The sequence below is a fragment of the Neofelis nebulosa genome, chromosome 11, assembly GCF_028018385.1.
Source record: "Neofelis nebulosa isolate mNeoNeb1 chromosome 11, mNeoNeb1.pri, whole genome shotgun sequence".
Lineage (NCBI taxonomy): Eukaryota > Metazoa > Chordata > Mammalia > Carnivora > Felidae > Neofelis > Neofelis nebulosa.
In genome coordinates, this window is record NC_080792.1 from 72228836 (window position 1) to 72242596 (window position 13761).

The window sequence follows — 13761 nt, forward strand, 5'->3', positions numbered from 1 at the left end:
ACCTCCCCGTGCTCCCCGTCATGTCAACCAAAAATGTCTTCAGACATTGTCAAGTGTCCCGGCGGGGGGGCGGAGGGGGAGGAGGACACCCTTCTTTTCTCCCTGCCACCATATTGAGAACCACTGGTCTATAGAAGAAGATAAGAGTAGTGATATTCAGAGAGGCATAATGGTATAGTATAGTCTGTCAAACTTATATATGCCAGCAAACGGCCTAGCATCTTGATGAAATGAGAATTCTCATTCTGTACTTATGCAGTAGGACTGAGAATTCTGCATTTCTAACACATTCTCAACTCCCAAACAGTGATGGTGCTGCTAGTCCAGAGAGTTGCAAAGCATTAGTGGAAAGTGCATAGTCTTTGAAATAAGTTAGACCTGGACTTGAATTCCAGCTGAACTTCTAGCTTGGGTAAGATACTGAAGCTCTTTGGACCTCAGTTTCCACATCAGTAAAATGGAACTAATACTATTGACCCTGCAAGGTTTTATAGGGATTCCTGGAATACATAGCGCCAGGCAGAAAGGAAGAACTTAGAAGGGAGTATAATTGGCCTACAGTAGGAGGTGCAGGTCACTGTGGTCACTGCCCTGTTGCAATTTGTCAAACAGTTGCATCTCATTGACTTGCCAGTGGAAATACCTGTTTGTAAACGAAGATGTTCAGATATTCTGTTGAAAGTTATGGTAGTTTGACTTATGATGATAGAGCTCTGAGAAACTATTAGACTTTCTCCTGCCCTATTTTTATGTTGTACATTAACTGAGCAAGGTGCCGATACCAGGAGATGGCAGATGCATTTTGAAAAAAAAAAAAAAAAGAAGCGGAGAGATGGTACTTGAGGAATTCTTCATTGAGGCATACAGGTAGGTGGTGGTCCAAGGAGGACTCAATTTCAGAACCAGTGTTAGTTAACATATGAATCATGTTACCTTATGCTAATAAGTTCAGACTTTTTTGCCGCAGAGGTAGGAAATAAATCTCTTGCGCTACTTGCTGCATTGCACAATTGGCTTGATGTTTTAGAGGATTTTTCCACTTGAAATATTTGATATTTGTCATTTTGAGAAAGTGGGTGCTGAACGTAATTTGCCAGGAGGCTAAACGGTTGTGTTATTTCTTATCTAGGCTGGAATTTTACTCTAATAATTCAATCTATCAGTAAGAAGAGCCAAATATGAAAAATTTCTCAAAATTGAGTTGTGAGAGATTCTTTTTTTTTTTTTTTTTTTTTTCAACGTTTTTTATTTATTTTTGGGACAGAGAGAGACATAGCATGAATGGGGGAGGGGCAGAGAGAGAGGGAGACACAGAATCGGAAACAGGCTCCAGGCTCTGAGCCATCAGCCCAGAGCCTGACGCGGGGCTCGAACTCACGGACCGCGAGATCGTGACCTGGCTGAAGTCGGACGCCCAACCGACTGCGCCACCCAGGCGCCCCGAGTTGTGAGAGATTCTAATACCATCTTACATTGGAAACAAAGCCGCCTTCTCCTGTTGGTTGTTGATATCCCAGATGTTTTCACATACCCCAGTGGGATTGTGATTGGATTAAACACCAACATTACAGATCATTCCAACATACAAATGGACATAAAGTAGAAACTTTGGAAAGAGGAAAACAGAAAGAACAAACTCTGGTGTTTTCAGTAAGATGTTACATCCCAGACACCCCAAGATATAGGTAAATGCTTCTCTTCTAGGATGCAAATCCCCAAAGGGCAGTGGTGGTCATTTCATTGCTTAGTTGTAGATAGTAATGGGACTCTATATGAGGGCACTGAGAAACTTCTTATTTCAGAAGAAAGGTTTCTGCCTTATCTGTGGGTTCTTCCATGGGGGTTAAGCAGTCCCCATGGATGGCATGGGTGCCGCACATCTAGGACGTGGGCAGTCCGAGGTGAATGATGGATGCAGTTGTGCTGGTGAAGGGTGAAAGAAGCAGGGTATATATACTGGCTGGTGCTGCCATCTACTGGAGCCCATATCTGCTCTTTTGTAGGAGGAAGGACTAGGGAACAGCAGCTACTGTGTGCCAGGTGCTGTGCTAAATGCTTTACAATGTACTATCTCACTTGATACTTGGAATAGATTCACTTACTCAACAGATATTTACTGAGTACCAGTGTGGACCTAGTGGTGATCAAGACCTGCTTAGGATGGAGATCCTGTCATTGGCTTCATTTTCAGAGTGGGAATTGGAGGCTCCAACAGAGCAAATAGCCTGCTTAAAGTCCCAGCAGAGCCACTGTTTGTTCTGAGAGAGAAAGAAGAGGACAGTGGGAGAATCTCAATAATGACCGATGAGGGGCACGTGGGTGGTTCAGTGGGTTAAGCATCGTCTTTTAATTTCAGCTCAGGTCATGATCTCACAGTTCATGAGTTTGAGCCCCATGTTGGGCTTAGGAGCCCACTTGGGATTTTCTCTCTCCCTCTCTCTCTACCCCTCCCCTGCTCATGCGTGGGCTGTCTCTCTCTCAAAATAAATGAACATTAAAAAAAATAATGACCAAGAGGCTAGCAGTCACTTATTTGAACCTCACAACTAGGTTTTCAAGTAGCTCAAGTTCCAGTTTCCTGTCAGGGCTCTGAAGCAGCACAGCCTAGAGGTTATGAGTGTTGTCTGGGGAGAGCATGGTCTTAGGATCCTGATCCCTGGTTCTGCCCTAACCAGTTCAGCACCCTTAGACAGGTTCCTTAATCCTTTCAGATGCCTGTTTCCTCATCTGTAAAATGGAGAGCATAATAATTCTTCCTGTATGGGGTATTGGTACTGGAATTAAAACCGAGTCATTATTGGTAAAGTGCTTAGACTAGCACCTGGCACAGGTAAGTTCCATATACAGGTTATTACATAAAAGGAAGTAAATCCAGGGCCTCTCAGCATTTGGCTCCCTTTCCCAGGCTCTCCCACACTTCCTCACTTACCCTTTTTGCTCTTGGCCTGTTGTCCTGGTTGCTGTTTCTGGAAAGTACCTCTTTTCATACTGCTGTGCCTTTGCATAGAATGTCCTTCTCACTTGTCTGCTGGCACAGATGTTCTCATTCTCCTTCTAGGCTCTGCTCAAGTGCCCCCCCCCCTTTTTAAATGTTTATTTTTGAGAGAGAGACAGACAGAGTACAAGTGGGGAAGGGGCAGAGAGAGAGGGGGACGCAAAATCTGAAGCAGGCTTCAGTCTCTGTGCTGGGGGCTCAAACTCACGGACCGTGAGATCATGACCTGAGTTGAAGTCGGAAGCTTAACCAACTGAGCCAGCCAGGCACCCGAGTGTTCCCCCCTCTTTGTGCCCAAGACCACCACATAGCTACCAGTGATGGGGCTGAGATTCAAACCCAGGTCATCTCTCTTCCAGGCTGGCTGGCTCTTTTTCTGTTAAGCTATGCTACCCACATAGGAAGCTCCAAGTAGAAAAAGGAAAGAAACCATTAGAAACCTGGAGAGAACTTTGATATTTGGGAAACAGGAAAAAGAAAGTGGAAATAAGAGATTTTACAAAGAACTTCCTAACTCAACTATTTGTCTATGGTATTATTTTATTTATTGCAATTGGTGTAAGATACCATTTCAAAACCATTTTGTAAACTTGCCAGTGGGCTTAAGTTTTTGGCTGGTAGATGATGTGACTGACAGCCTCTGCTAAATTGCCTCAGTGTCTGGTTTGTCTTTGAATCAAATGTACATTTTCCATTAGTGAATCCTTTTCACTTGCCATGATCTACTTGGAATTCCTTGCCTTTGGCTTAAGATGAAGCTTATTTTGCAACAGTTAAATATTTTCTAGTTGCATATTTAACAAGCTTTGTGGTCAGAATGTTTTTCCCTATATTCAGCCTGATGTCTTCTCTTAATATTTGGTGTGTCCACATGAATAACAATTGGTTAACCCTTCTATTCTGAGGCCTTTTCATGTACTTTGAAAAGTCAGTTATTTAACTTCTTTGAAGTCCACCTCCTTCTCCATCCCCTTTCCCCTGTGCAGCTCAGTTTTGGAGTACCTAATATTTAGGGCATTGGAGCACATAGAAAGATATTTAAGAGGGAAGGTCCCAGATTTCCAGGGTGCTCATAATCGAGTTAGAGAAACAGGATACACATGAAAAGATAATGCAAAGGAGTCTGTCTGTCTATCTATCTATCTATCTATCTATCTATCTATCTATCAATCAGATGAGGATGTGTTCCTGTTGAGAGAGAGAGAGAAGAAAAACCCTGCAGTGGGGTAAATAGGGGAACAACTGCCCCCAGGGATTGAAGGCAGGTTTGTGTCCACAGATAAAGGGGAAGAGTGTACGGATCAGTGGATGTGACCTGAGCAAAGGCAATAGTATTGTTTTGTTTATTGCAATTGTTATAAGATACAATCCTGTGGTTTGAGGTAGAAGAGAAGAGAGATGTGTTTAAATTCCTAGGTTCAGGACAGATACTAGAAACCTTTGAAGGCCAGATTAAGGAGCTTGTATTTATCAAATGCAGTGGGGGAGCTTTGAGGTTTTTACTAGGAGAGTGATTTAAAGTGGTCTTAGGGCACCTGGGTGGCTCAGTTGGTTAAGCATCCGACTTCGGCTCCGGTCACGATCTCACTGCTTGTGGGTTCGAGCCCCGTGTCAGGCTCTGTGCTGACAGCTCAGAGCCTGAAGCCTGTTTTGGATTTGTCTCCCTCTCTCTCTGCCCCTCCCCCACTCGCATGCTGTCTCTCTCTCTCAAAAGTAAACAAACATTTAAAAAAATAAAAAAATAAATAAAGTGGTCTCCACGCAGAATGATTTGAAGTATTTGGGGGTGGGGTTGGGAAGAGTTTGGAAACAAGGAGCCCGGTTAGAAGACAACCTCTCTGGGCTGGGTGTCCCATGGAAACCTGAACTAGCTGGAGCCTGGGACAAAACTAGGCTGAATCCAAAGGCGTGGGCACCAGGAGGATGAGGCCAGGGCTCAGGGTCTTCTGTGACAAAGAGTGAGCAGGAGACCTATTAGGCCCAAGATTCAGGAGGTACTGAGGTCTAGAGCCAGTCCTTAGTTGTCAAGGCCAGCCAAGCAGGAGGCAGTTCTTGGGTGAGACATGGCCAGCCTTGGGTTCAGGAGGTCAGCTCACTTTCCTCTGTCTGGTCCGGGGCTGTAGTCAGGGTGTTACTTGTATAACACCTGGGAGAGCCCTGAAACTGGTGCTTGAACCCCTGGCTTCTAGGCAGAGCTGCTCTGTGTGATCTTGGGCATGTCTCTTCTTTCCCCCAACCCAGGCCTCAGTTCTTAGGGTGAAAAATGAGAGGAAAGAATTTGATTTCAAAGGCCCTCTGCTTTAACATCCTATTTTAGGTGATCTGGGCAGAAGCAGCTCATTGCACACCTCCCCCTTTCATATTTCCTTCTTAGGTAGGAAGCCATCTCAGGATTTGAGCATGTAGGTGTGAGAAAAATCTGCTGGAGGACAGGAACAATATTGCTTAGGGAACAAGAGCTGACATCCCGATAGAAGGGGTAAGTTGGTGTGGGTGAAAGCCCTGCCACTGCCACCTGCTGCCTGAGTGATCTTGAACTCCCTTCTCTAAGCCTCAATTTCCACATCTGTAATATGAGGAGAATAATAGTATTTTACTTACAGGATTGTTTGAAGGCATGAGTGCAGTGGACCTTTATAGACACTTAGCCCAGGGCCTGACTGTAGTAAGCACTTGGTAGACATTAGCTTCTCATGTGATCATGAGTTGGGGGTGTGGGAGTAAAGAGGAAGGGTCCCATGCTGGAGGCACTACAGATTTTCTCCATTAATCATTTTTATTTTCTTTGAATCTTCTTCAGGTTATCCACACCTTTGTAAATGTAGGCTCTCTCGACTCCAGAATTAGTCTAAATATATTTAATGAGCTTTATCCTACACCATATTTCTGTTTAAGGATCTTTTTTTTTTGTAATGTGCTATATGATTGATCTCTTGATGTCCACTGTGATAACAGGATTCTTTTCTGATTTCTGCCATATTTGTTTTCTGTTCTTTTGTCCCCAGTGTGTCATTTTTCTCTGTTCTTTGTTTTTGACGACTTCTCCAATTATTCATGCTAGTTTTGCATTTTGTCCAAGAACATTTTTGGTGCTTGTTTATTTTTAATTTCAGAAGTTAAAGGCATTTGAGGTCTTAAAAACCCAGAGTTGAATTTTCTCAGAGCTGCTAATCTTTTTAGCCAGCTGGTGATGAGGCTTCTCTGGTTTGTTACAGGATGATGTGTGCCATCCTCCTGTCTTTGCTTTGTCTAATTTAGATTCTAAATCCACATGTTTTAGTACATTTTTAGCACATAAAAATTTATTACCAAACTGGTGCTGATCTCAGGGGAAAAAAAATCTTTAATCAAATCTTCAGTCACCAGTGCGGAGACTCAAGGTGGTTATCCCAGCCTAGAAATCACTCCGGCCACCACTAGGTGGGGTCAGAGAACATCATTTCTAAAGGCATCGGGTCCTTTTTCTGTTCCAGCCCTCAACACTATTTGACTTTTTGCTTCTTTGCAAAAAAAAAAAAAAAAAAAAAAAGAAAAGAAAAGTCACAAAAGCTCCCTGTGAGTTACATTACTTATGGTTCCCCCATCCACCTTCCCAGATTCAATCTTTAGGCGTTTTGATAATTTGACTTTCAGATAAAACTTAAAACTGAAGCCCAGAGTCATTACTGAACTTATCTGAACTGATCTGTAGTTTTAAATTCAGCAACAGTGTCTTTATCTAGTGTCCTACTCATATTGACTGGAGATTAAATCAGTCTCATAAATATGTTAAAGAAGTCTTCAACCCACAGTCGTCCTCATCCACCTGCAGACATTTTTACCAGCCCTGTATCCTCCTACCTATACCTTCCAGTGTTGTTAAATCAGTGTCCTAATCACTGACCACTGTGACAGGTCAAGCTAGAAACAGAACCCGAATGTTTACAATTTCTTTCTAGGCTAGAATTGGGGTTCTCCATGAGCTCATTTACACGGATGGATTATGCTCCAGCTGTTTTGCCAGGAGCTTTTTTGAAAGAGTGTGCTTTTAAATACAAACTGTAATTTTTGTGATATCCTGGGGCAGGAGGAGTTAATCGGCTGGATAATAGTCATGGGTTGTGTTTCGGTCTTCTGGTTTGTCTGTTTTTTGATATTTATTTATTTATTTTGAGAGACAGCACGCACATGAGCGAATGTGGGGGAGGGGCAGAGAGAGAAAGAGAAACCCAAGCAAGCTCCATGCGGTGAGTGCAGAGCCCGATGTGGGGCTTGAACCCACAAACTGTGAGATCATGACCTGAGCTGAATTCAAGAGTCGGATGCTTAACTGACTGAGCCACCCAGGCATCCCTCAGTCTACTAGTTTTACCTCACGTTTAGACATTTAAAATTTAGCTCTGTGTCTCCCTGCACCAAGTGTTTCCTGTTTGTAGCTCTCTGCAGAATTATTATTCTCAGTATTTCAACATTTTGTGATTATTGATAACTGCTGCGTATCAACAGGGTGCTAGGTGCTAAAAAAGTTATTTTTCAGTCACATTACAATGACCATTTTTGTTACATCAGAGAGTTTATTATTAATACAGCTCTTGATTATTAGGAGTAAGGAGCACAGTAGCAATGGCAAACCCTGAGTAAGGAGAAAGAATGTAGAAAGCACACATAAATTAAATGTTAAGTGTCATTTACATCCCTGAAAATGATTTTAAGATATAGAATGGAATGTTAAAGGATTAAAAGAAAATTATTATAACGGTGGAAAAAGTGCTACATGGTTTATCCAAAACCATCTCAAGCTCATAGACTCAGAGGGTGTTAATCCTCAAAGACCACTTGATGATTGTGGAAGCTGAGACCCAAAGAGGTTAAGTGACTTTCCCAACACAGCAGGTTTGGGTGTTTTATAGCTATTTGACAAGGCTATGATTGCTCTCATGTTGTGAGCTAAATTCCAAAGATAGAGATTGTCTCCTTTGCTTTTGGGGGACTGTATTGCTTTTATAGCACCATAACTGTATTGTTTCTTTTTGCTCTGTCAGCTGACTTTGAAATGCCTCATCTTTTTCCATAGCATCATAAAATCGGGACCTTGCACAGAGGTCATAGGAGATTGACAGAGGAAGAAACTGAGGCCCAGTGGAGTTGCATGGCTCACTCAAGGTTATATATAGGCTTGTGTATGGTAGAAGTAGAGTTTAGGATACGGATCCCTTCTCTGGGTTCACTGCTGCTCCCATACCTTCTTTCCACTGTAGCGGGAAACATGCCAGAAGCTACAAACATAAGGACTTTTTCCCCCCGGAAAACTATAATTCACTTAGTTTTGAAAGACTTAGAGTTTAAAACCTCCATTTTGTGGCTTCCCAAGGTGCTGTGATTTGTTTCTTAGTAGTTTCTTTTGTTCTATGGAAATTTTTCTTGGTTGGCTCTCCAAGATTTGGATTTCTTTGCCAAGGTATTTTTAGAGAAAAGAAATCAGTGTGTCACCAAAGGGGGAAAATGTATACCTTAAGGCCCAATTATGCAATTAGAATTTTAATAAGGAGTATCATAAATTCTTGCTTCATTGCAATCATTACTTAGAAGACTGTTCTACTCAGAAGCCTCATCTACTTATCATCATCATTATCATCAACATCATCAGCCAACCACAAGCACTTATGGAGTGGCCACAGGTTATGCAGTACTTGCTTGTGTTCTGGGAGACTTACAGCATGGTGTGTGTGTGTGTGTGTGTGTGTGTGTGTGTGTCTGTGTGTGTGTATGGTGTGCATAGTAAACCTTGCCTTCAAGGAGTTTGTGATCTGTAAGACTGGAGGAAAGACAGGGATCTTGGAGAAAGACAAACACCTCATTTTCCCCGTGTATATAAAGTACATACCGACTCATGTACCTGGCGTTGTATGGGGGAAGGGGACAATGGTGAGATAAAGGAATGGACCTTAGTAAGGTCTGGTTCTGGATAAATGGAAGCAATAGGTTTGCTGACTTGGGAGGGCACAGGCTGGGTTGTAACAGGGTAATTGGTTGGAGAGAGGAAGTAATTGGTGGAGGGCCTTTAAACCATTAATTTAAACTTTTTTTTAAAGGTTTATTTATTTTTGAGAGAGACAGAGATTGAGAGCACAAGTGGGGAAGGGGCAAAGAAAGAGAAGGAAAAAGAGAATCCCAGGCAGGCTCCATACTGCCAGTGCAGAGCCCGATGCAGAGCTCGAACCCATGAACCATGAGGTCATGGTCTGAGCCGAAGTCAGACGCTCAACCAACTGATCCACCCAGGCATCCCTTGAAACCATTAATTTAAATATATTTGGCATACTAACAGATGATTGGGGGATTAGGAGAGGAAAATTACTGGCTGCGTTTGATTATGGCAGAAACTGACAGGCAAGAGATTGGAGGTGGTCTTTTTTGCGAAGAGGTTTTTGCCCAGATTTAGATGAGAAATATAGGGGTTGTGTTTGGTAGAACAGAGAAGTTGATCTCTTTTTTGGAGTGTTCCCTTTTCCCTTGTGTTGGGAAATAATGGCTGATTAGGTGTGAGGTGTCCTTTAATCGTGACAGGAAACGGCTCAATAGTTTTGCAATTTCGGTTCATGAGACACAAGAGCCCACTTCTGTGGTGTGATGGATGATACCACACCTTGAGTCTGGGCATGTCAGTTTTACACCTTCATTACTATACTTGTTTATCCTCTTTGATTAACCAGAATAGATTAAAAAAAAATTTTTTTTTTGATGTTTGTTTATTTTTGAGAGAGAGAGAGACAGAGTGCAAGCGGGGGAGGGACAGAGATAGGGAGACGCGGACTCCAAAGCAGGCTGAGCTGTCAGCACAGAGCCCTATGCAGGGCTCAGACCCACAAACCATGAGATCACAACCTGAGCCGAAGTTGGACACTTAACCACCTGAGCCGCCCAGACACCCCAACCAGAATAGATTTTAATGGAGCCCATTATTCACTTACTGCACAGGAAAACCATTGTTACCACTTTTTCCATTGTGTTTATCTTGTAAATGGAAGTATTTGGTATCTATTTTTTTTCAAAATGGACAAATAGAAGTTATATTTAGATTAGCATCTTAAATTTTTTAGACTTTTTAAAAAATAAATGTTTATTTATTTTGAGAGAAAACGAGAGCGTGTGCCTGCACATGCATGACCGTGAGAGGGGCAGACAGTGAAGGGAGAGAGAATCCCAAGCAGGCACCATGCTGTCACTGCAGAGGCCAACGTGGGGCTCCGTCTCACCAACCCTGAGATCATGACCTAAGCCAAAATCAGGAGTTAGATGCTTTACCAACTGAGCCACCCAGGCGTCCCTCTAGACTTACAAACTGGTTCTTGTAGGCCAGCGATGACTGCAGAAGTCAGTTAGGGGTAAATGTTAAGAGAGGAAATCACAGTTATCCTTGGTTTTCCATTTCTGAAATAGTGGTAAACACATGGCCCATGTCCTGAGCCTGGGGAGGCACAGTTCCTTCATTGCTCTATCTGTAAGGGGGCTAACCTTTTGACAGTTTTTATGGCAAATACTAGGGCAGCTTGTGAGTTAAACCCTAATAAGCAAATGCTGGGTTTGTCACTTCTCTTTCATCTTCTGGAAGAGACAGCTAATCAAATAGCATGCCTTGTGCGGCTAGTCCCCCAGACCTCTATGAAATGGAATGTTGTTTTCCCTGGTTGCTTTTTCCAGATTTGAGTCTTCTTTATAAAGCCGAAGTTTCTCTGTTGTCTTAATTCTTCAACACTTCACAGATGGTGGCCAAATTCAGTTCTCTTTCTTTAAGAAAGTTGTCATCTTCTAACTGTGGCCGTTTCCCATCATGGAGCTGGTTTCCTACTGACCCTCCCCGGGTTTATCAGTGAGTAAGCGTGATTGTTGGTGGCTGCATGACCCAGAGAAAGCAGTGGGAGAAATGCAGTGTGAAGTGTCGAAAGTAAAAAACAAATGGTAGTTTTAGGGTTGTGAGTCTAAACCTGGCCAAGAGATGCTATTCATAACATTTCCCCGGTTAATAGACCCCAATCAGCGCTGTAGGTTATTGGTGCCAGTTGCTTCCTACAACAGAGAAGTGCTATGTTCCTGCTGTGGAGGGTGAGTGCTTAGTGCTATTTACTTAAAACATTCTAGGTTGATAAATTACAAGCACTTCACTTTGGGTAAAGCTCATAAATCCCGCCCCTACGAAAAATAACAAGCTGACAGCACTTAGTCCCGTTTATAAAGTTCATATGCATCTATCTTTGATGCAGGCACAAGTATATATCTATGAAATAGCACTGCAGCCTGTTAAAGTAATGGGAGAGCACAGCCACAGAGCCAGCAGCATTGTCCTTCCAGGCTCACTACCATCAGCCCCTCTGCTTGAAGGGCACCTCGAGGACAAGGCTTGCAGAGCAGGAGCTTGCTTGCACACCATGGAGTCCAGATTTGTGCTTCTTCCTGCCTTCTCCCTGCAGATCACCTCTCTCACTCCTGCCGCCTCCCTTTTCCTGTCTGCAAAATAATCGTCTGCCTGTTAGCGTCCCTGCTCTTCATTAGGCCGAGATGAGGCACAGAGCTGTGCCGATGTGTGGGGAGGAGTTTGAACACTTAGGCCAGGTGGAGAGACATGGGCCTCAGTGAACACTAAAGCATCTGTTCTGGAAAAAGAACAGACCCTAACAAAAAGACCTTTAAGTAGTGTAAGGGCAAAGCCTGGAAGGCTTATGTGCTATCAGGTATCAGAAAAGGAAATATTTTAATAAAAAAATAAATATGAGACTCATCCCACTGGCCGTGGGATCTTCTTAGAGATCTGGCAGGTGTCATTATGGGATGCGTGGCTGCTTGGAACCCATGACTGAGCAACCTGCTTCCTAATCAACTTGTGGAGAGTCCGAAGTGTCACATGCATCGGGCAGAAGCTGCCTATTCAGTACCGCATTGAACATTCAGTACTGCAGATAGTGTAATTATGCTGCTTGTCAGATAGATACTAGAAAAGTGCAAAGAACATTCCTTCACTTTGCAACAGCTTGGACCCAAGCGGCAGACATGCTGTTCCCTCTGGCTGGCATGACCTCCCTTTCTTCAGCCCCTTCACCAGAGTATCAACTACTGCCTGGCTTCCAAGACCCAGCTCAGACCGTGTCTCCTCAGGGAAGCCCCTCACCCCAGGCCCCCAGGCCCGAGCTGTGTTTCCACAGCACCGTGGTCTGTTAGCCTTTACCAGGTTGCATTTTTGTTATCTATTTACCTACCTGTCTTCCCTGTCAGACATGAACGGGGACAGTGTCTTGTCCTGAATTCATCATTTATCTCTTGTGCCGAACATAATGACTAGGATGTAATGGGTGCTCAATAAGTGTTTGTCAAATGAGTGATAGCATGGTTAGCTCGATGAGAATTGATGGTGCCCTTTCTGATCTGTCATCCATCATCCATGGAGTGAAACAGGACCAGGAGGCTTTACATGGCACCACTTGAGAATGTAAGGAGAGGAGGTGGGATTAGAATGAATAATGACCACCCTTTATTGAGTATTTACCATGAGCTGGGCACTATATTTACTAAGTATTTAGGCTTTTAACATATATTAATGTACTTAATCCTTAGATTAATCTGCTAAGACAGGGTCTGTTTATTATCCCCATCGCGAAGCACAAGGAAGTTCAATAACCTGCCCGAGGTCACACAGTGACAGCACGGAGATTCATACTGATGTTAGACAGCTATCTATCTGTGCCTCTTAGACTGGTTCCTGGAAAGAATTAAGCCCTAATGTACAGAGGCATCCATCTTAGGTAATGATTCGACTTCTGTATATCTGGAATGATATGGTTATGTTTTCTCCTTGGGGAAAAGGGAGAAGACAGTCACCCGGATAACTTTTTGGGTTCTGTGGTGAAAGTGAGAGAGGTGGAGTTAGTTGACAAAGAATTGGTGTTAGGTGGCAGTTTGGGTCCTTGCAGAAGCACAGCAGTAATTCTCCAGTCAAACTGAACTACGGTGCTTTCATTTCCTACACGGACCATCTAAGCTTTTTTGCCTCTAGACCTTTACATATGCTGTTCCCCGTGCTTGGATCACACTACCCTGTTCACTGTTTCTTCCTCAAGCCCAGTCTTCACTTGGCTCCCCTCTCCCACCATGAGAGTTAATTTAGATGCCATTCTTCCCTGCCCTCGAAGACAGTGTCCCTTCCTGGGGGTCCCTGTTGTGGCACTCACAAGTGTTGTAGTGCTAGAAACCACGCTTGGAGTTGATTATTGTGTGTAGGGTGAGGGAGGTGACTGGCTCATGTCCTAAGCTCATTTTGTAAGAGCAGAGACTGTCTCTTTTGTTCCTTATTATCTTCTGTACCTTGAGTGGTGCTTGGACACAAGGTGTGTTCATGAAATATTTGTTGGAGGAGTGGATGCATGGCAGCTAATTTTGCTTTACGTTTTTGAACCTTGTTTTTTGTTTTTTGTTTTTTTTTAATATTTATTCATTTTGAGAGAGAGGGAGAGAATGAGCTGGGGAGGAGCGGGGGTGGGGTGGGGAAGAATCCCAAGCAGGCTCTGTGCTTGTCAGTACAGAGTCCAGCGTGGGGCTTGATCTCATGAACCATGAGATCATGACCTGAGGTGAAGTCAAGAGCCAGATGTTTAACCGACTGAGACACCCACATGCCCCGAGCCTTGGGTTTTTGAAGTAGGCGAGTCTTCTGTTTGACACTATTGTTTACTGTATCTTTTTAAAATTTTTATTATTTTTTTTAATGTTTGTTTATTTTTGAGAGAGAGACAGAGACA

General features: G+C 43.3%; 1 protein-coding gene across 12 annotated transcripts in view; it reads left to right on the forward strand.

Annotated features, from left to right (window-relative positions):
• NF2 (NF2, moesin-ezrin-radixin like (MERLIN) tumor suppressor) overlaps nucleotides 1-13761 on the forward strand; it is an 80332-nt gene that overhangs the window by 8899 nt on the left and 57672 nt on the right. Inside the window, exon 1 of one of the 12 annotated variants that reach the window (XM_058693213.1) lies at nucleotides 849-867. The exons of the other annotated variants lie outside the window; for them this stretch is intronic. The gene's annotated coding sequence lies outside the window, so the exon portion shown is untranslated. Of the gene's footprint in view, nucleotides 1-848; nucleotides 868-13761 lie in introns of those variants that run through there. 12 annotated transcript variants of the gene reach the window in all.